Raw genomic sequence first — 23,751 nt, 5'->3', positions numbered from 1 at the left:
TAGAAGGGATTGATGCTGTAGGCATGCTGTTGTCAGTAAATATACAATTGTCCTTACTCTGATGTTATGGAGAATTTGATTTTGTTTTAAGTGTATTGTCTGTCTTAGAATTGTCAGTCCGTGCAATTGTCATGGTTTAACTGCAGCCAACAGCTAAGTATCATTCAGTCGCTCGCTCACTCCCCCCCACGCCCCAGTGGGATGGGGAAGAGAATCGGAAAAAGGTAGAACCTGTGGGTTGAGATAATTGAGGTAAAGTAAAAAACAAAACATCACAACAAAACCAATAATAATTGTCATAATGAGGAGAAGGGAAGAGAGAGAGAGGAATAAAACCCCAGTGATGCACAGTACAGTTGCTCAGCACCTGCTGACCGATGCCCAGCCAGTCCCCAAGCAGCGATCGGTGGCTCCCGGCCAGCTCCCTCCAATTTCTAGACTGAGCATGATGTTGTGTTATGGAATATCCCTTTGGCTAGTTTGGGACAGCTGTCTTGGCTGTGTCCCCTCCCAGCTTCTTGTGCACTTGCTCGCTGGCAGAGTATGGGGAAATGGAAAAGTAGGGTAAGCATTACTTAGCAACAACTAAACCATCAGTGTGTTACCAACATTATTCTCATACGAAAATCAAAACACAGCACTGTACCAGCTACTAAGAAGAAAATTATCCTAGCTGAAACCAGCAGAGCAATATAAATTGGTATACAAATAGTATACATTGCAGTGAACATTGTCTGCAGCAAGAAAACTGGTCCCAAATGTATTTTTCCAAAACTAGACTGCAGGGGATGTGGTTGTGTGTCTGTAGACTTCAATGTGTTTGGAGTTTACCTATCTGGAGCTGTTAAGTGGGGTTCCCATATACATTTGCCTGGAACTAAGAATTACTTTGTAAGACTTTGATAGAAGAATGCTGTCAAAGTGGAAAATGTAAACTGCATTCACTGCCAAAGACCTGCACCCCTCCTGGTGTGTAAAAAGATGAATTCAATCTTGATTCAATTCCACCTGTATGTGTCATGTTACATTTTATTCTTTTTGGTGTCTAAGATCACAAACAGCCTAATTAAATGTCACTTTCTATGGAAGTCAGGTTTTGAATTTCATGCCTTTGAATGGACATGAAAAAGAATTCATTTTCCCACCCTTTACAGCATTTTTGTTCATTGGTTCTCTATTGGCTGACGTAATCATTTAACATAAAAAGGAAAAAATGCCATGGGTGAGTATAACTAGAACTAGAAAAGAAAAAGATAAAAAAGGAAGAGAAGACAAGAGAAGAGAGAAAGGAGAAAAGATGTTGATAATGTTTGTAATTCTTTTTCAGGTACACTAATGTTTCTTTTCTTTTCTTTTTCTTTCTTCTCCCCTCCCCTCCCCTCCCCTCCCCTCCCCTCCCCTCCCCTCCCCTCCCCTCCCCTCCCCTCCCCTCCCCTCCCCTCCCCTCCCCTCCCCTCCCCTCCCCTCCCCTCCCCTCCCCTCCCCTCCCCTCCCCTCCCCTCCCCTCCCTTCCCCTCCCCTCCCGTCTTTTCTTCTTTCTCTCTTCTTTTGTCTTCTTTTCCTTTTTTATATTTTTCTTTTATTTCTCTGTGTGTGTGTGTGCAGAAGTGGTAATGGAACAGAAAGCAATAAGAGTGGAGAGTTTGTCTTTAATAAAAATGAACCTGTCTTTGGGTAGTGTAAACAGTTGAAAAATCAGCCTAATATATTCTTTAAGTAGAGAGACAGACTCTGGTTGCCTTCCTGTGCTTGGAACTAGTGGTATAGAGTGAGATACCGTTAGATTAGTTTGTGTTAGATTTGGAGCCAATTAATGGATGACTTCACAGGGTCACAGAATCACTGAGGCTAGAAGACATCTCTGGAGATTGCCTGGTCCAATACCCTACTCATCGCTGGGTCAGATAGAACAGTTTCTCAGGGACAGTTTTCAGCTGGGTTTTGAGTAGATCCAGCAATGGAGGGTGCACAACCTCTCTAGGCAACCTGTTCCATTGTTTGACCAGCCTCACAGTGAAAGTGCTTTTCTATGCTTAAATGGAATTTCTTCTATTTCATTTTGTTCCCATTGCCTCTTTTCTGTCATTGGGTCCCACTGTGGTGGATCTGGGCTCCATCTTCTTTGCTATGCCCATCAGGTATTTATAGACATGGGTAGGATCTCCATGAGCCTTCACCAGGCTGAACAGTCCCAGCTCTGTAAGCCTCTTGTGGATGTCAGGTGCTCTAAGCCCTTTATCATCTCCTTGACCCTTTGCTGGACTATATCCACTGTGTCCATGTCTGGCACTGGGGAACCCAGAGCTGGACCTGCCACTCCAGATGTCTCACCAGTGCTGAGCAGCAGGGCAGGATCTCTTCCTGCAGTCTGCTGCCAATGCTGCTTCTAATGCAGCCCCAGACACTATTGGCCTTCTTTGCTGCAAGGGTACAATGCTGGCTGATGTTCAGCTTTGTGCCCTCTAGGACTCCCAGGGCCTCTCCTGCAGAGCTGCTTTCCAGCTGGTTGGCCCCCAGCTGTAGGGGTGCCTGGGGCTGTTCCTGCCCAGGTACAGGGCTTCCTGCTTCCCTTTGTTGAGCTGCATGAGATTGCTGTTTGCCCACTTCAAAGGGAAATGTTCAACCTTCACCCTCCTTTCAAGCAGTAAAATTGACAATCAGGGAAAGAAACCCAAGCACCTGAAAAGTTTTTGTTCCTGCCAACAGAGGATTAAAAATAATCAAGGAAATGCAACCCATCTCTTGAGCTATAATAGGATTTACCACATGTACTTTCCTTCCTAGTGTTAGACTTTGTTGAAGTAAATCCCATTATACTTAATAACTGTACAGATTAGAGAGCCTTCTAAAAGAGACTATCAGTATTAAATAGCACAATTTGAATACCTTACATGTATGCTGAATCTGAAAATTGAATAAATAATAAGCATTCTTTAAAAGGAGTTTTCTATGATCAACATTGACACCAGTGTCTAGTGTTAAAAAAAATATTTTTTTTTTCCAGTGGAAGAGAAGTGGGAAAAAAGTTGCTGCCTACATTATTTGAAGACCTGGGAAAGAAGGATGAATAAGTAAACCCTGTGGAGAATCCACTAAGAAGATTATTTTGCTGTATGAAAATCTGGGTTGTTATAATTTGCACAATGTCTTAAGACAAAGAGTTAGAGAAGCAGGATAAAGTTGTTAGGTTGAATCACAGGAGAGGTCTTATGGTTGGAATTAGTGTAGAGGACACACAAGCAGAAGTAGCTTGAATGTGTATTTTCATGTAATAAATACTGGAAGTGCAGCCTATCTAATAAATAACTGCTGACTTGCACTTCTCTTAGCGGCACCCCTACAGTCCTGATGGCTTCAATAACACTTTAGATCCATTTCAGAAACATCAAACCCTTCATCTTTTTGTTTAGCTTTTTCAGTTTGACATAACCCTTTTTTTTGTTACATGTCCTGAGGTTGTAAATCTTGTTTTTTGGTGTACTGATCCAACCTCACTGAAGAGAACTGATAGTAGAATTTGGCCCTAGGTATTTTGTACATCCATTCTCATTTTCCGTGTTTCATTTGTAACTACTACTTATAGAATTTTCCTTGGTGTAATGCTGGTTTATTTCAAATTATAATCTTAGAGCTAAAATCTAAAGGGAAAATGTGTGGAAAGGATTCCTTTATCAGAAGCCATTGCTTGTCAAAAATTAAACAAAAAGAAGTGAAACAGAATTACAATAGTGTCCTATCCTGCAACATCATCTTTTATTCAGGCACTAGTGGACACTAAAGAGATTGCTGGCTAAAGAACACATTATGTCTTAAAATGCTTGTGTCTGCCTGTCTGAAAATTGGATACAAAGAAAGCAATAGCAAGCCAGGAAGAGAACATGAACTGGTGTAAATTGATTTAGCACTGTGGAAGCCAGTAAGAAATACAACAAACTGAGCATCAGCCCCCACAACCTCTCAACAGTACAGCTTTCTGCTCAGGACACTGAATTTAACACTTGGAGTGACTGCTGTATTAAAGTAGACATGCAGCCACTCATTTTGCATAAGCAAAATTTTCTGGTATTTCTATAAGACTCTATAAGTTCTGTTGTTTATAGCAAATACTAAAAAGCCTATTGGGCTGACATACCTTTACAATATATCATAACTGCCACCTTCCGTTTAAAATGTAATTTTTATGAATTTACAGTGTAGTTTTCTCATTCAGGAACATTTAGAGGGCTAGAACAGACCAATGAGTGCATGGTGTACAAGTGGATATTCAGGCAAGGGCAATGCAAAAATTTAATAAAAAATAGAGAAGCTAAACTACTGAAAAGCTGAACAGCAGGCTTTATTGATGCATGTGCTTAATACCATGTCTCTAGGAAGAGCAGGCATAGAAATCTCAGCACATAATTAAAATTATTACTTAATTGGCGTAGCAGAGGCTTTAGGGAATAGCTCACACGACTGCAATATTGATATACATGGGTATAGCTGGCTCAAGAAGTTTGGGCTCATAAAAGAAGGAAAATATATTGCTTTACAGTTAAGAATATACAGAGAAAGAGGAGACAGGGACATAAACAAACACCAGTGAAAATCTCTGCTAACAAAAAGAGGAGAGAATGAGATGACAGTCTTTATACAGGCTGACTGTGATGATAATTTTAAAGAGGTAAAGAAGCAGCTGGTCCTTTTTTTCCAAAACTCACATTTATCCAAAAAGTAAGAGTTGCATATCTCCTGGTGAAGGAGCCCACTGGATATGCAGGTTGCTTCTCCTCTGCTAGGCAGGGGAGGCTTCCAGACTGGGTGAGAGCCCAAATTCATTTTGAAGCAGGCAGCTTTGCAATGGTACAGTACATGCTGCTAGGAGGAAACTTGGAGTATCTTTCATCTTTCTTTTCAGACACAGGAACTGCTCATATTGCACGTTCTTGCAATGGTATCAGGTGATGGATATCATCAGAGAGGCTATCCTGGGCCCGAGTAGCACTGCCAAACAACAGCTAAAAACTCCTTCCTAACTGCCCCCAAAGGAAATGTATAATGAAATCAAAGGCTTTAGGAGTGCCAGAAACTGTCAATCATCTGAGCTGTAAATTTAACCAAAACATATGAAAAGCTCTTGCAATATGCTGAAAGCAATTTCTTGACACTGGAACTTAAAATAAGTAATTAAAAATAGTTATTCTTGACTATGAATAACAGGGAAAAATTAAACAGGAATTTGGAGACGAAAGGCATGATACTTTAGAAAGGAAGGAGAAAGAACCAAAGAATAAAGACAACAAACAGCTAGCCTTTAAAAACACAGGTCATAACCTTTCTGCCGAAGGAAGGTTAAGGAAAAAGATTTTAGGAGACTTAGCAGCCTCAGAAAAGAAAAAAATGTGCACAATGTCTGGGAAAAGGATAAGGTAACAACTTCACTAAACCATGAATGCTTGCTGGGCCTGAACAAAATGTTGAACTGACAGTCTGGTATTGAGGGTGAGAAGACCTTGCATGCACAGCACCAGGAGTGCAAGAACTGAGACACGGGTAGCAGTGATGTAAAATGTAGGAGTACATTTCATCAGTACACTAATAGTAATGGAAGGACCAAGAAATAATTAAAGGACCCCAAACAGCTAAGTGCCAATTATGCTAAAATGATGGAAAGAGCTCGGTATACAGCCTGCTGAGGCCATCACATTGAGAGTGTGCTGGTCAGATAGTTAACACCATTAACGCCAGTGACAGGAAGCCTAGAAGAGCAGACTGGTGCAAGAACATGTTTGAATGTTTGCATAGCTGAGTGTCTTCACATGGAATGGACTTGAAACTTCTTCAAGAACAAACACAAACAATGCCAGAGACATTAACTATTATGCTGTAAACTTATTCAGAAAGGATGACATTCCAGAAAGGGCAAACATACTGCCTGTCTTCAGATGTATTAAAAAACAAAAAGGAAATTACAGACTAGTCAGCTCAACTTAAATGGCTAGAATGGTTGCAGAAGAAATAACCAAAAAGCTTGGAAAACAGCTAAATGACAAATAACAGCCAGAATAGATTTGGAAAAAACCATAATGTCACATCAACTAAATTTCTTTCTACGAAGAACAGCAGGCTTTTCAGACAGAGAGAAAAACAACTGACTTTAGTAAGCTGGTTGGCTCTCTGTCATATCCTGTTCTTCTAAAAAAACCCTAGGCAAAACCTGTCTTGATGAAATTACTGTGACATGAAAAAGGGACTGAGGAGCTGTGCTTACAAAATACATCTGAAAGTTCCTAGTCAAAGTGAAAAAATATTTCAAATTATGTTCTAAATGGATTTTCCAGTGTCAGTCACTACTTCCATCAATGATATTATTGAGTACATTTATTTCACATGCAGATAGTAAACTGGAAGGAGCTGGAAGAACTACAGTGGACAGTATTTAGAACTCAGAATAACTGGCAAATTGATGTGGATAAATGCAGTAAGTCAAGGATAGAGCAATAAGAACAGAAAAGGTGGACTGTGAGGGAAGAGTTAAGAAAGCCGAGAAGAGATGGTGGCATGGTAACACTCCTCAAATATGCAAAGGAAGCTCTGAAGAAAAAAGGAATTAATGGTCTCCATGCATGTTAGTATGAAAAAAAGCGGTGGTGGTTTTAAAATGGTAGAAGGGGGGTTTCTAGCTGCACAGCAGGAAAAACAATCTCTAATTAGTCTTGTTAAGCAATGGACATCTGTACTAAGAAGGTATTGGACACAGCAAACTTTCAGTGCAAACATGAGTTAGAAACACTGAGTGTTGTTAGTTTTGCCTGGACAAACACTAGACCAACCTCTGGAGTCTCTTCCACATCTATTTTGCATTAGAGAACAATCATTAACTAATACCAAGCTGTAATTTCATTATGTTTGAGGGCCAATAAAACTTTTGAAAGGCATTCAATGTTTTAAAAAATTGTGCGGTATTCTTTTCTGTACCTTTCTTTCTATAATTATCTAACTCAATTCCCCTTGTTTTACCTGTAGAAAATTAACAAGAACAAAATAAAAACTGATAGGTATTTTAAACATCTCTAAAAATACTTAAATAACTTCCCATGCATAGATACTTACTCATTTCACCTAAGAAAACAAATGCTGTATGTTGTACTGAAAGGGGAACTGCGTTTTTGGTGGTGCAAAGCTGCTGTATCAACATTTGTGTTGATATTATGTACTAAACATTAAACCTTTCAGCTGGGGCAGCATGTTTGCTCCTTTGTTATCTAAAGCTAGTGGATGGAGAAATGGGTAGATGACTTCGAATAGGCAGCCGCTCTGCTCATCTGGTGAGAATACGGAGGAGGAGCATACACGTGGGCAGAAGGTGAAGGACACGAAGGGCTGTGCATTGCCTCTGAGGGCATGACGGTGTCCAGCTGCAGAGTCCAGTGGCAGAGGTCTGTCTCATTTTACTCATTTTTATCATTTGACTATAGCCCTGAGTGGGGCTTATAGGCTCACAGATACGGCAAGGGACACACACTGCCCCTTCCCGTGGTGGGAGTGCGGTGGTGCTGTGGAGAGTGCCATGAGGCTGTGCACTAGGGGAGAAGTCAGGTGATAGCTGCAACGGCTGCAGCACTGCTGGGGGACCCAAGTGGGTTCGATAACAAGGTGTTAGTGAGAACGATGTACGGAGAAGTTTAGAGTGCAGAAGATAGGCTGAATGACCCAAGCTGTCTTTTCTGATGTGATATTCTGTAATATACTGAGTAGCAATAAAAATAACCAACCAGCAAAACTTTGTGATCAGGATCCTCCTTTGAGGTCTGTGCAGCCAGTTTTAACTGACCCTCTATTCCTCCTGAATATGCTGAACTCCCAGCAGAATTCATTTGTTTGAGTAGATCAGATAAGAGAATTTGCTGTAAATCATTTTATCGTAGGAAAAGGAACTAAAAGCAACACATGACAATTCTGGTTTGCTTTAGGTCAATAAATTTAGCTTTCTTTTGGAGCCAAGTTTTCTCAATGTAAAGTATGAAAAGACCTCTTCAGAGGATAAAAAACCTAATATACAAATGCTCCGATTTTATTTAGCATGGAACTAATTTACACATGCCTGACCTATAATTGTAAGTATCATAGCACTTAGATATAACATAGATATGTTTGCTGTGTTTTGGTGGCTGTGTTAGAATATAGCGAATATGGTAATCTCTGGAGTCAAACTGCTCCTATTTCCATGAATATCATAACACTATTGCTTTTGTTAAGTAATGTCTGTACAAAAATTTTGTCCTTTTCATTATTCTTTACAGATATTTTTGTAGTTGTATATTTAAGTGATCAAACAGTTTCAGAATTAAATGTGCTCCTCTCTTCTAGTGACTAGGATAAAGGAAATAAAATGAGACTGAAGTAAGAGAGGATAAGATGCAGGGGTGGCAGTTATGTCTCACTAATCAAGGCAGAATGATTCAGTTACACTGTTCCTTTCAATCTTTTGATTCTTGTTATTTAGATACATTTTACCACCTTTAGCTGAAATTGCAAATAGTAGGCTTCTGTGATAAACACCCTTTAAACATTTTCACTTGAATCTCTGCATCAAAACACCCAAACATCTGCTGCACATGATGAAATAAAATTAACCCAAATCCCATTTCATTTCGTGCTTTGTAGGCTCCCTGTCCAACTCAACAGCTTTGCCTGAGCCAAGGCTTAGCAAAATTCAGAGCAGCTGAGTGTATTTCAGACCCCTGTCTTCTGTCACTTGTGTATTTTGTGCCTTTATTTAATTTCAAAGACTTTCCATCTCACTGGCTTTTTGGTACAAAATTAAAACCATGGATAAATAAGTGTTTTACACATTCTGCCTGAAAAGAAACATTTTACTTGGTATTGTGATCTGGTTTAGTCAGCTGCATTAGGAGGTGTGGGAGGGTTAAATGTCCTAAGTGGCCAGCAGGCAGACGATAAAATTAAAACTCTGCTTGAAGTCTCTTACTATCACGTCAAGGATGAAATGAAGTGCCTGTTAAGCTCAAGAGAGTGTCAGAAGATTGAGGCTAGCTGGGGCTGCTGGGTGTGCACATCCTCCCTGAGCATGGGAAGGAAAGAGAGCAGTGCCGTGTCAGCTGTGTAAGCCTTGCATCTCTCCGCTTGTTACCTTACATGCCGACCCCTGGCTCAGAAACACCAGCGAAGACAAGCTGCAGCAGCCAGCAGGATAGCAGTCAGCTGGTCACCAACCACAGGCTTGTTTCTGTCAGCCCTGATTGCAGAGTCATAGCTGATGTTGTGTTAGTTAACATATCCCCTCAAGTCTTGTTCTAGTACAGCTCATTAGGCACTCCCCAGGCACTCCCCAGCTTTTTATATTGACTGAGATTCATGCTGCCAAGCGCATCTGCAGCTTGTAACATGCTCATTCTTTTGCAGGTCAGCTGTTTAAAAGGTATTTATGACATTTCAGTGGCTTATGCAGGTATCTTAAAATTACACGAGTACAAAACTTGTAAGGTATTACTCCATAGTGTGATACAAGTTCAAAAATGGCCGAGACCGGAAACAGAACTGCTTGGAGTGTTTAACTCAAAGACATTTCAAGCCTTTGTAAAAAAAGGAAGATCTCTCCACAAGCTATTTGTCCCTTCCTGCTTGGACAGTTTTTGTCTGGAAAGCTGCAAGAGCTTCTGGTAGAAGCCAACATTTTGCAAGGCAAGCAGCCTCACACTCACTCTTTTTTGAAAATAATTTCTTTAGTAAGAAATCTAATTTTCCTTTGAAATAGTCAGGATAGAAAATTTTCCACTAGTGTAACAGAGAAGAAAAAAATGGTACTGAATTCCTTGACAGATTGCTTCAAGATAACAGCCTGCTCTCAAGTCAGTATAAGGTGAAATAGTTACAAGTATCCAGCCTGGTAAGGAATTAAATCCCCGCTGAGCTCATTTCCATATGGACAGTATGGCTCCAGAAAACATTTTTGATAGCAAATGCTCCTTCTTTCCCTTTTGAAGAAAGCCTATGAATCCTGTTTTGATCCTGCGATAGTTTTAAATTGATAGAAGACTACAGGTCTTCACCGTGTTGCTCTTTAGTTGCTACGGTGAAGGCCAATTTATCTCCTCATTTGGTAAAACTCGACAAAGATTTGGGCAGATTTCAGGTCTGAAAGAAAAGAGAAGACTTCAAAACCAAACACAATTTGAGAACGCCTGTTTGGACTTCAGTTAGTTTACATTGCAGGTAGACCATCTTGGAAAGAAAGGGTAAAAGGAGAAAGTTGGTAAGATATATCTTTGAAAGAGAGAAAGGCAGTTATCAGACTGTTTATTGCATTACTGGAGGGAGGGACCATCTTATGTGTGGCATAACTGCTAGCTCTGCTGAGTCTGTGGATTTTGTATCCAGTAGAGTTATGAATTTTAGTTCCCATGCTCATTTTTAGAAGGTATTTTGTGGGTTTTCCCTAAGCTACAGGGCTGAAGATTAGAGACAGAATGATTATTCTGTGAGAAATATTCATCCACTTGCAATTGCCTAATCCTTTATAGATTGCCTGGGTGAGTTCATTCTGCTGTGAAGTGTTTGCTTGGTTTCACTGACACGATTACCCTGAGAGTGTCTGATGTGCTGGCTGAAGAATATAACATGCCTGGGTGTGCAACAGCAAGTCTGGCAGGATATTTAGGGTGGTACTTTGGGTTTGCTTGTGGAAATCAGAAACAATGCAGGCAGATGGCAGCTGTACATCCATAGTCCTGCCCTGCAGCCTCTGCCAGTGACGGGCATGACTTTAGGACTTAAGAGCTATGAGGGTGGTAGTAGACTGCCTGTGCAAAAGGAGTATGGACTTTTCAGGAGGTTTAAGGAAGCCGTTGTGCCAAGTTTGCACTCTGAGGGCTGCAGTCTGGCCCTTGTGGTGTAACAGTACGGGCATTTCACCAGGATGCCTGGGGGTGGACAGGGGCTCTGTGTGCCTGCCAAGCTGCCTCTGTGTGCGATGCGTGGGGCTCTCTTCCGAGCATGGGTCTGATTCTTCTCCAGGAAACTCAATGCCAATCGATCATAAAACAGGAGCAGGCCGTAGCCCCTCGTTGCCATGCTGTTTTGACCTGTCCCTCTTTTCCCAAGGGACAGCCAAGGAGAGCTGTAAAGAGGTCAGGTGGCCCTGGACAGTATGACAGACATGGTGGGAGGGCAGGGCCTGCCTGTAACTCCAAGATGTGTTTATACTTAATAATAATGAAGAATGACCCGTCAGCAGATGGAACTGTAACTAATTGCTGCTTTGCTGTTTGAGTTAATTATTTCAAGCTAAACACGTTGTGTGACCACGCTAGGCAGTTTTTGTTTAGACTGTATTTTGGCTAGAATTAGATATCGGTTGCCGCAAAGATGTGAGGAATTAGAAACAAAGTTTGTGGGGCTTAATTAACTTTAAATTTATCATAGACCTAAGCTCTTGAAGAGGTCTTTGGCATCTGTTAAGCCATTTGATCTCTGAGGGGTGTGGGTGCCCTCAGAGTGCTCCATTTACATGCACATGTCGGGGCCCATGGGACACCTTGGCCATGCCAGGACTTCTGAGGCCCTTTGACTGCTTCTAAACATTCAGCTGTGCCCAGCTTACATGCATCATGCCTGCTCCTCCCCTCCACTGTCCTAAATCGGGGGAATTATCTGTCAGCACCTCTGTTTCCAGGGAACTGCTGTGCGAGGGTGAACGGAGGAGAGGCAGACAGTTTAAAGCTGTGACACTGTGAAAGATGAGATACCACATTTCTCCACCTCGTACAGCACCTCTCTCTGCTTCTACGAGGCAACTTAAAACAATCTGGGAAACATCTGTCAGCTTGGCACCTTAGTATCTAAATGGAGCACACCAGCCCCAGTGGAAATACTGCTGCTTGGCTTGGATATTGATCCTTAATTTTGTGTGGGTAGATGTATTTGAATCTGTTATTTCCTGAAAATATAGCATATCAGATGCCACACACTTCATGCTAGCAGTTTGCCCCAATGGTTATCAACCAGGACTTTCCTCCTCTCACTCACAGAGACCACGATCAAAGAAAAGGCCCCCGAAGGACACCTCCCTGGCTCTTCCTCAGACATGTGGATACAAAACAGTGTGGACACCGAATCTGTCATCCCGAGACTCTCTCTATGGACTGAAATGTCTACAGGCAGAAGGGGTGTGCCCCCAAAGTCTCCCTTGTGGAATCTGGCACCTCTGACAGTCCTCCTCTGTGGGAGGAATTTCCCTGAAAATCCCAGAGTGATAAACGTGTAACCGGAGCCTCTCTGTTGCTGTAGTGTGGCATCTCCAGAGACTGGGAGTCTGAGATGTCCTGGAACTGGTGAATTTGGAGCTGGACTCACAAACTGTAGCTTTGAGAGAAGGCCTACTGATGTCTTAAAGAAGGAGTAAAAGGACAAACAAGGGATCGGGATCTGGGGATGAAGAAAAGGTGTGACAAGACTAGCTACAAGGAAATGTTCCACTCATATGTTGAGGTTTGTTCTCTAGGTTTATAGCTTTTCCAGATGTGTGTGCACTCTAGGGAAAGTGTGGACTCTAGGGAAGTTTAAGGAGAAATGGGACTTGGCGTACCTTGCAAGAACCAGGCTGTCAAGCATGTTTGCATTGAAAGTTTATTACAAGGTGAGGTCCCCCGCTGTCTCTAAGCACGCATAGCAGGGCCATGCGTGAGTTCACATATATCCACCACATTGTTGCAGCTGGGATCTGATTCATGGAAAAGGAGTGGGAAAGGGCTCATGAAACTGGGAATCCTCTATAGGGGTGGGTGATACCAGGAAAGTTATGGATTTGGCTATTGAAGGGCTGAGCTGACCCAATTATCAAACAGACCAAGAAGCATCTTCAGTGATGCCATTGGCCTGTGGCCCTCTGCCTCACTAGCTGAGGATGCCTAGGAGCCTCAGCTGTTTTTCACTGGGAAAACGTAACATGAAAAAGAGTGTAAGTTGCATGGATACACTAGGCTTGGCTTTTGATCTCCAGTGGTGCACTAAAGGTCCCATGTGGAATTATATATAGAATACAGATAAAAAAGTAAAGGCAACGTGGATGGAGTAGACATATCAGTTCTGCTCACAGTTAAGAGCTGCAGTGAGCTCTGGCTTCTGAACTTCCACACAGACATACTTTTCATAGAGAAAATACCATAAGGTGATACTGTTCTGAGATAGAGGCAATGGCACTACCTGGTTCTAGTGGAATAGCTTGACCTGTTCAGTTGATGGAGGGGCTGAACCGAGTCCAATACTTCTGACAGAATAATATTCATGAATGCTCTGTATTTTGATTAAAGACTTCAGTGATGAAAAGGGTTCATTGATATAGAGAAACTGTAGAGGAATGAAGGTGGGTTAATTAACATTGATAATATACAACTGTGGGCTGTCTTCAGGGGCGGTGGGTTGGCTGACGTGGATAATGTGCAGCTGTGGTTGGTTCTTCTAAGTAGTTAAATAGCTCTAAGGACTGTGTGAAGAAGAGCACTTGATGAAGAGAGACCTGGAAGAAGCAGAGGGAGGAGAGCGAGTGCCCTGGATGTAGGAGAAACAAGGAGAGGCCCTGAGAGAATGTTAGCCTGGCTGAGGAGAGGCTGGCTGGAAGAGGAGTCCAGAGAAGAAAGAACCCAGATGCAGCAGAGGCAAGAAGCAGGGTGGATTGGCCTGAAGAGGATGAAGAAACAGCACAGGCAGTAGGTGAACTTTTGAAACCTTGTCGGGGGTTGGTGGCTGTGCTGGGGCAAGGTGTGGGAGCTACTTATTGAAGTTAACCTGGTATTGGGTGGTAAAAGCCTTGTTGCAGCTGGCTAGTTTGGATAGTGCTGTGACACACTGATGCTTTCTAAGACAGGTAGTGTTAAAAAAAAAAAAAGCAGCTGTAGGTGTTTCTAAGTGTGGGGACATTCAGACTGAGTTGTTCATATATGTTGTCCTATATGAAGTTTTTTCATGTTTTTCCTTTGGTATTCAATGTCCTCTCACATGAGAGCTCCAATGTGGTTCAAGGCCAAGTGCATGTTAGTGTCTACAGAGTTTGATTTTTGGGCACGCTTAAAGCAAAGGTTCTTTCAAGATAGAATATTTCAGTCTTCAGTAGTCATGGCATGTAGTAGAATGAATAAATTCATAATGAAATTGTTACACTGTGTATGAGATTATTTTTACCTAGAATTCTTTGGGTTTTATTACTTCAGTAGTGTCTTAGAACTGTGTTTTAAAGAATTAAAGAAAGGTCTCAAAGTAAAAAAATTAGAAAATTCAAGCAAATAATCAGAATTAATTTGTAGGACTGTATCCTAGTTTCTTTACAGAAACCAGTTGTCCAAGTAAATACATATTAAACATAGAAGGAAAATTATTTTTTTATTTTAATAAACTACTGTTATTTTTATAATCCTCTTTAAAGTTTCTGGCAACCTTCACATACAGCACTGAGTTTCTTGAGTGCTTTGTCTAATTAGTTTGCAGAGGACTGACAGCTGACATGACTTCCATTAATGAGTTCTGATACTCTACATTAAATTTTCTTTTACCTTGTGTATTAATTCAGTGCTGAGGGGCTGTCAGGAAGTGGTTGAGAATCCTTCTGGGATTGTACATTTTCTTGAAACTGAAGTGTAGGAAGATAATAAATCATGTGAATTTCTGGCACTTCTCCCCCTTTGTCATTAGACTTTCGGAGCAATTAAAGCCTGACAGTTCAGTCACACTGATTCACTTGTTTTGCTCAGAAATGAAATGCAAGGATTGGTTTTTATCAAACAGAACTTTTGTTTTTCTGGATTTTCAGTTGCATTTGTAAACAGCTCATTCCCCTGCTTCACTGATTGTTTTCTGTGTCATGACAGGTCTTTTTAAAAACATGTTTTATAATTATTTGTTATTTTTAAGAATAATCGGGAGAATTGATAAACTGTAGAAAGAGAAGAATATTACTAGCTACAATCAGTGACAATTTAGTGTATTATCTTGTTTTCATAATCTAAAGTCAGAATGGTTATATTAAAATATTTTTGTTTGTAGGTAGAATTTCCCATAGTCTAAGGGAATGGAAGACCCAGCTTCAGTGGGACTTAGATGTCTAGCTTCATCTGAAAATATTATTCCTCAGTAAATGCAAGAACTCATAAAATAGAACTGTGTGTGTTTTCATGACTGGCTTCTGTCTCGGAGCTGATGGCAAAGCTTGCCTGCCTTACCTGTTAAGATGTGTTCTCTGGTTTTTCAAATATATCAAAGTTTGTTGGATTGAAATACAAACACTCAGATTTTGGACTTGTATCCTGTGACCCCCCCCCCCCGTTCTCTTTACTTGCATAAACTACTAGTAACAATAAAGAGATCCTATTAATGGAATTGAAATCTAGGCTCAAATAAAGCTGCACCACCTTTATTAGATATATATAAATCCCATTTCTATATATTTAAGCACTTATAAAAACACTTATGGTATGAATTTATGCAACCATAAAGATGTGATAACACAATATTTTTATAAACAATAATGGAAGATTAAGAGATACTTCTAGTAATTCAATTTGAATTGGATGAGAATATCTTTGTGTGGACTTAACTCTGTCTTCCCACAGCTAAGCATCTCATCCCCACTGGGCTTTAGATAGACTTTACATTCTAGCCTGTCTACAATATATGTGACTTTTTTGGCAGTTGTTGCACTTGCCTTTTTGCAGTTCTGGTGACTGTCACTTTCTTCCTCATGTTTCAGCTGAAGGAAGTCTCAATGTCAAGTATAATTTCCAGTATTAACTGGAAAAAACATGAGGAGGGCCACTTAAAATCCCACAGAGTCTGTTATTTGCTGGCCCACTTGACAGAAAGGAGCTTTACTAAATATTGAAGCAGCATGTTTACATAGCAGCACTTTTAGCATATACAGATGTTTCAAGGTAATAAGAGGAGCATCCAAAAAGTACCTTAACTGATGTTCCAGAAACAAGTTGTATGTATGAGTTGAAAAGGAGCTCAATACAGCCCAAACCCTTTAGTTCATAATCTAATATTTCTATTAAAACCCCCAAAATCTTATTTTTATGATTCAGAGGGCAAGATGGTTGAAATATTTAGCCTTTCATGTTACTTTTTTTTTGCAATTGAATTATGTAGTTGAAACACCAAAAAAGAACCTTTAAAAAAGATCCAGCAAGTTTAACATTTAATATTAATTTAAGGACTCACTGAAAAGTCAGCTGCATTGCAAATTGAACCAACTATGGAAATTATTTGCATTCAGGAGTTAAGAATTTAGCAGTTGCACAAAGCTTTCATGAAGTGTGAGTTGCATCTATAAATATTTTATATGCACCTGAACTGCAAATAAGAATTAGTTTTTACTTGAACAATGTATAAAAATGTCCTTATACAATATGTGTAATGTAACAACAGATCTTTTGGATATATATCATTAGATAATGAACGGTGTTCTTGTACAGTATAACATATGATTAACAGCTAGGTTTACTGACTCAATCAGATACTGAGTAAGGATATGTTTGTGTAGACTCTGCCACTTTCCCAGAAGTAACTAGTTCATAGGTATGTCAGTGATGTATTTGCTTTGGGTTCATAGTATATTTGAGTAGGTTTGTACCCAATGAACAGCTGCATGGAAAATACTCACTTAGGTCCCAGCCTTAAAACAGCTCATCCACAGAACTGATGTTACTGGAGCCCTATTGATAGCTATGTTATGCATGCCATGCTCCAGCCCTGCTCACACAAATTTGATTGGACTATATCACTAAATGTGATGGGGAAAGTGTTTGAACTTTTTCCCCACCACAAGTAATTAATTGGCATTCATGATATTACTTTAACAAGATTGAATTATTCAGGTGAATAAGAACATGGAAGACTGGAAATCAATTTCTTGAGTTGAAAGTGAAAGATCAAGTTTATAAATAAGGCCTACCAATGTAAAGAATATGATGTACTTAATAATTCAGACAAGTTGAAGTTAGTTAATATTTTGGATGGGAGTGTTAAATGCCAAAAGCAGTTTATTAGGGTATGTGAATTCATGTGTAAAATAGAGACCAATATAACAATGGATAGTATGGTCCAATTTCAAAGCTGGCTGTAAGGCTTGATTTACATTTACGCTGCTTTGTAAAGGCAGGCAGACAACAGTTCAACTCAGTATGAAGATATACCTGCCAATAATATGCTAGTAAAATAGATTCCAGTTTTGGTAGCTAAGTTTTGAGACTTATCTTGAAATTTAAACTAATTTTCAGCTTCTGTTGCAAACTTATAGTCTGCAGTGACTCAAAGCATTTAGTTCTATCCTCAGGGTGAGACATTAATCTCTAAAATCATATAACTAAAAGAGAAAGCATCTCCTACATATAGCTGGAGAGATCTTGCTGCAAGAGGGAATCTGAGGACTTAGATACCTATTTTCAAAATGCACATGAATTTCAGTGCAAATAATTGGCAGTGGTATAGAGATGAACTGATAGCTTTGCAGGACTGAGGGCAAACATGCAATTTGGACTTAGTTGTGGTGATCTCTCTGTGGGGGAGAGTAGGACTGCAGCAGAAGCCTGGATTAAAAATAATTTTTTTGTGAAGAAAAACCCTGAATATTTACATGTCAATGTTTTTAATCACAATAATGGATGTATTAAATATGTAATTGGAAAGTTTCAGCAACACTTGTTTCAGATATTTCTGAAGGCTTCAAAAGAAAATTTCAGCTTGTTAATAAATTGTTAATCATAATTCCAACCACGACAGTCCTAGAAAGCTTTTTGCTGCAGGTTAACAGAATTGGATGTGTGGCTAGGCAACCAAAAAGATACTAAATCTTCAAGCTGATAACAGGGAGATGAACTGTGGTGCCCAAGAAGAGTTCTATTGACTTCAGCGGAGCTCTGGGCTTTCTGTGGTAAGATCTTAGCTATAGAATCAGGAACACATGCAACGAAACAACATCTCCAGGGAAGCTAAAATAACTTGAACCAACAAAAATTAAAATGCATGAATTCCCTCCATCAAGAAACAATTGTGATGTTTAATTTCCCCTCAATACCTGTTCTAATTTTTACTGTCATGATTAGTTATATTATCTACTTTTTAATTTTCCATTTTATGTCTTAGAAATGTAAATTCTAAATGTGATATTTTATTGAAATTATAATCTTATATAAACGTTATGTGATTTGTTGAAGTGTAATGGCATTGTATTATGTCTGCAGACTTAGAAATGTAATTATACACACATTTCCTAAGATAAAAAAATAAAATCCTAGAATTATTTTTTTAAAGGTATATATTACTGACCTTAGTGCTAATGTTCATTATTCCAGTTCTATGCTACTTCGGCAAATCAAAGGTTTTTTCTTCCAGGACCTAGATCAAACCTGATTAAAACTGTCAGCTTTTTCAGCCTACAGAAATAATTTTGAATGCTGGAGAGACTGAACTCTTTAGAAGCTTTTGGAGCATAATTTGATTTAGTCAGAGCCACCTCTATAATTCTCCAAAGTGTTTGAAAAGTAGTGGTTTTTCTTTGCTACAGAGTCAACTAGGGAGGTGTAAGCAAGCTATACTTTCCAAATAAGTATTGTAAGAACAGAATGGTTAGTGTGCATAGTTTTCCCACAGAACTAAAATATCATTCTTCTGAAAAGTCAGTGTAAAAGTTGAAATAACAGTGATGCCAGAAAGTGTATATTCACTTTTTCCATGTACACTCAAGAATTTCTGTATAACTGGTCATCTGGGATAGTTTATAAGAAAAAAACATTTTGAAAGAGTTTCTTAAACATTGGTTGTTTCTTAAATGCATGTATCTTCCGTAAGTTGCCAGTGATGCTTATTTTTATTAGTACTTTTATGTAATCAAAGGTGATCACTCCAGGGAAGAATCTGAATAAATAGTTGGGTGATGGGAGGGAGTATGCTTGTTCTTATGGTCATTTAACCTGTGACACCTCTGTAGACTATCAGCAAGAGTGGTGTATTGGAGTTTTGTATATAAGAGATAGAGATAAGCACATGTTGGAATATGTGACTTGAGGGATCGTCTCCTAGACCCTACAAATATTTTATCACTCTAAAATGGCCAGCAGGTTTTCTAGCTCCTAGGATGTGGCAATTGAGAAAATGTTTAAAGTGATGGTGGTAGGTAGCAGTTACCTTGTGGGGAATAGCCCCACAAGAGGGATTATCCTATCACAAACTTGGGTATGGTAACTAGTAACTGTGACTAATGTGGGTAATGTTATGTGGGTCACTAGGTCCTTGATGTACAGTGGTCTGCTAGTTTGGATCAACACAGGACCTTCCCTACTGTATTAGGGCTCAGGAAGAAAATGAAAGAGAGGGTATAGGAAATACAACTTAGAGCTGTGTAGCATGAGAATGCAAGGCTGACTTTATGCCAGTATAGGGATGTTAATGAAAAGTTTTAATCCAGTTAAAAACATTACTTGTTTGTAAGTACATAGTGAAAGATTAATATTTATATATTGTAAAAAAAACTATATGATGTGCTTGTTCCTATTCCTCTGAAAAGATGAGGAGATGATAGAAATAGTGGTGAAACCTTGGGAGAAGACTAATGATAACTGTCCATTTAAAAAAAAAATCCTTGTAGAAGCTAGTTTCCTCTGTAGTCTCCTTCAATTAGCATGAAACAATCATAGAGATATAATTATACTTCATTGAGGACCCATGAATCCAGGAAATGAAACAGCCCAGTCTCTTTAGACTCTACAACAGCAACGAGAGTTGTGCTTTGTGGATTCAATCTGTTTTCCTCGTGTCCCTGGCATGGATTGCAGCAGTTGTTACAAAGCTTGTCTAATAGTTTTTTAGCCATATTTTCTACTTACATGGAAATGAATTTGCTGCTATAATTTTCTGTTTTTTTTTCTTGCAAACATTAGTATTCCATAGGAAGATGAGAGACAATTAGTGTTAAGAAGTCAGCATGTTACAGTAACAAACAATTAAGAAAATCGTGATTTATGAACCTCTTGGGGGGAAAAAAAAAGCAAGAGTTGGACTTATGCTTAGCTTTCAGCAGGTTGAGAAAGCCGCAGACTAACTGGCAGCAAGCAAAGCTTGGAGGTAGCTCACAAAATTTGAACAGATTGTTTTAACTTTTTGCTTTTATGGAGGCCTAGTGTTTCTTTGTTTAAAAAGAAACAAATTTTTTTCTTAGAAGATGAGTAATTCAAATGAATTTTCATTGGTGTATTTAGACACTAGTGCTTCAGTATAATGCCCTTAATGACTTTGGAAGGAAGACAAAGCAGAATGAAATTAGAGACATTCAAGACTGACTAATAGTTTGCCTAACTTTCGCAAGTCAACTGATACAAGGTTTCTAAACAGCTCATCAGAAAACAGAAGTTTCTGTAGAAAGTGTCACTTTCAAAAGCCTTTGAACATTTCTGTGGAAAGTAAGATACATGTTTGCATGTGACTCTAAAGAAATGACAGGTATGTTTAGCTGGTGTCATATCCACATTTATGGAATTTATAAGTACTGGTTAAATTCTCAAGCTGGAGGTGTCAGGCAAGCAATATGTATTTGGTAAAGTAGGTATTGCTAATTGGGTGGTTTTAGGTGAAAATCGGGCAGCAAAAGTCAAAGACAGAAAACTTTCATTGTAAGCATGTGAAGATCTTGGAATAGATGGATGGATAGGATTTCTGGTCAGACTGAGGACCTGCACAGCCAGTAACAATACAAGGGTGTGAGACAAGAAACCAGGATGCAGGAAAACAAATTTGGGCTGTGTTTTTCTTAGATTAAGACTGATTTCTCAAACTTGCGCATCCTGAGTGAGAGACCTGACTGTGGCAATTATGCTAATATCTTGATCTCAATATCTCTGTCCATTTGTTGGCAATATTAATTAGGCCAGGTAGAGATGGGGAGTTCACCTAGTGTTGATGTTCATGTCCTTTGTGTGGGTTACACAGAGCTAGGACTTGCAACTTGGTCTTCTCTGTTCCAGGCAACTAATTTGGCAAGTGGTGCTTCTGTGATGAGAAGACTGGTTTTCTGTTTACCATTTAAAAAGGCTTTGGCTTTGCTAACATCTAGAGAGAACTTCTTTTTTTTCAATACTGAAATTAGTATTGAAAGGGAAACCACCTGATCCCCTAGGTGCAATGGCTGTATCTAGCTGAGACACAGCTGCTACAGCTCTGGTTGAAAGCTGTGGGTATATTCCTAGCACATCCACAGAAGGAAAGGAGCTAGAGGGAAAAAATGTCAGATGTTAAGTTTGTTGTAGCACCGTGTACCAGAGATGAGAATGTTTGTTTGTTGCTCTGTTGGGAAAAATTATGCTGTTTTTTTCCACCGCAAGAAAATACAAGGGAAAACTTCAGGCTCTTCTTTCACACTGATGTCACTATTCATGGACCAACAATCTCTCTTGTCTCCCTCCTTTTTTTCCCCCCTGTCTCTCTCCCCTGCCCCTCCCCTCAGCTTCAGTTCAAGAGAACACCTAAGTGTGTGTGTCCGTTAAACGGAGCAGTTTAATGTTTAGAACCCAATGACTGTTGGACAACAGCACACTTAAACAGATGGAGCATGCTGAATAGCTAGGCTGGGCTAAACCAGCCTTTCAATAAATAGAAATGGTGGAGTCAATGAAGTAACACTGGTGTCAGTGAGACTAAAAACTAGAGAATGGAATAAAGTTCCAACAAAACCTCTACTACATCATTTTCCTCAGACTGCTGTTTAAGTAGACTCACTCCAACCTGTTCTTCCTGATGCTTTTCTTTAGTTTCGTTAGTTTTCCTCCATAAAAGGGAAGCAGGTTGTTACCAAATGTCCTACTGTTGCTTCATTTCTACATGAGCAGAATTTTATAGCAGCAATGTCTGTGTTTCAGTTCTCTCAAAAAAGGAAAACTAAAGAATTTATCAAGAAAGAAGCAGAACCTGACAACTGCTTCATAGCAGAACAACAACATATCTGCTTTGTGTGGTATTTTTGCATTGTATTCCCACTGTGCGCCAATACAATAAAGAATTTAATAAAATGCAATAGAGGGAAATATGTTCTCAAATGAGATGTGAAAACAGATGTGTTAATTCTGAAGAAAATGAGGGCATCACACTCGGTGATTTTTGGACTACAATGACATACACTTTACCGCTGCTTTTTAACATAGTTCTTGTTCCATTGTTAAGCTGCAAGACTATTTCCTTTTAAATTCTATTTCATGTCACTTCCAAACTTAGATTTTAAAAATTAGGCGGAAAATCATTTAAGAATTACTCTGAGATTAATATTTTTCTGGAAGAAAAGAAAGAGGAATTTGATGTTATTACTATTTCAGTTAAGTGTGAAAACAGGTACAAAGGTGATATCTGCCAAAGTCACCTTAATACTATCACCTATCTTTTTTTTTTTTTAACAAACCCACTTGCTTGAGTGACTGAGATATCAGGAGAAAGGAGGAGAGCTGGTGGGAGAGAGACTGTTTTGGATAGACATGAGCATTCTGTGGAAAGGACCAGGTGATGGCCTATACTCAACTGTTTGTCCTGTTGCAGTAGATTATCTAGGTCATATTTATAAACTTGAAGCTCAAAAGACAGCTTTGGGATAAGTTTTGCAGTCAGTCTTTGAATTTTTTGTCTTGATACACAGACCAGAAAATAGTGATTGTTTATGGGGAAGATAGTGCTCAAGATATGTTGTGACTAATCATCCAGAAACTCAGGGTTTATAAAGCTGAAGTCTCCATGTAAACACAGGAGGAAGCAGGGACGTTTCTTGTTCATAGTGGAGATCTGTCTGCCTTTAGGGTCCAGGGCTGGCTGTACTTTGAAGATAAGTAGGATGGAACAGAAGCAAACAGATGTGAGGACATACATTTACAGTCTGAACTTTGGGTAGAGATTTAGGATTGCTTTGTGAGAACACTTGGCTGGGAGCTTACAACTGTTCTGAATTGCACAATGTGGTTTCCTTTCAAACATTATATAAATTGTGACAATATAAAATCTATTTTCTCTGAACTGGTAATTCTTGTATTTAATAGTTTGTGTTTGCTTGGTTGTTCTGACTGTTGCATTCTTGGCAAATGTTTCCACTTTGATAGTAAACTAGCCACTTTCATTGTAAAGTTGTAAAGATGGCTTTCAAAAATTAATGCCACTTAACATCCTTAGTAAAGGAAAGCAGTAAAGAAGCCTGAATGGAAGCATTTTAAAACTAATAATTGCTCATTAAGGACTCTGTCAGGTGGAAAACTTCTGCATTTATGTCAGAATTCGTAAATTTGTGCTTTACTCCTTACCAGTAGTACTAAACTAATTTGGAAGAATCTGGTATGTGCATTTCACCACAGAGCAATAGTAATGTTTAAAGGGAGGGTTTTGTGTAGTGAAGCTGTTCAGAATTTAATCTGCTCAAGTACACTGGTGAATGTCTTGCTTACAGGAGAAAAAAAAAAAAACATGGAAAGCCTTCTCAAAAATCAGACTAACACTTCTAAGGGCTGCTAGTATTTTGGAAGGATAATGCATATTCTTAATAATCTGCCAAACACACTGTTCAGGTTACATTTTGGAGTTGACTGTAGCAAGATTTTTAGCTAATGAACCTCTCTCATGCCCTTTATATCAATCAAAACCAAGTATACTTTGAGCTGATAGTGGGAAACAATCATAGGCACTTTAATTTTTTTTACTTTATCCACCAAACATGAATTTTGATCCATGTCTTTCTATCCACCA

The 23,751-nt window shown here is 39.3% G+C and overlaps 1 long non-coding RNA gene across 1 annotated transcript in view; it reads left to right on the top strand.

Annotated features, from left to right (window-relative positions):
* Positions 1-7,150: 7,150 nt before the first annotated feature.
* Positions 7,151-23,751, top strand: part of LOC114017221 (uncharacterized) — a 46,389-nt gene continuing 29,788 nt past the window's right edge. The window contains exon 1 of the long non-coding RNA XR_008732564.1: positions 7,151-7,418. This is a non-coding gene — a long non-coding RNA (uncharacterized LOC114017221). The remainder of the gene's footprint in view (positions 7,419-23,751) is intronic.

This window comes from Falco cherrug, chromosome 5 (genome assembly GCF_023634085.1).
Source record: "Falco cherrug isolate bFalChe1 chromosome 5, bFalChe1.pri, whole genome shotgun sequence".
NCBI classification, from domain to species: Eukaryota; Metazoa; Chordata; class Aves; order Falconiformes; family Falconidae; genus Falco; species Falco cherrug.
The sequence above is the reverse complement of the archived record's forward strand: the minus strand, read 5'-3'. Positions and strand labels throughout refer to the sequence as shown.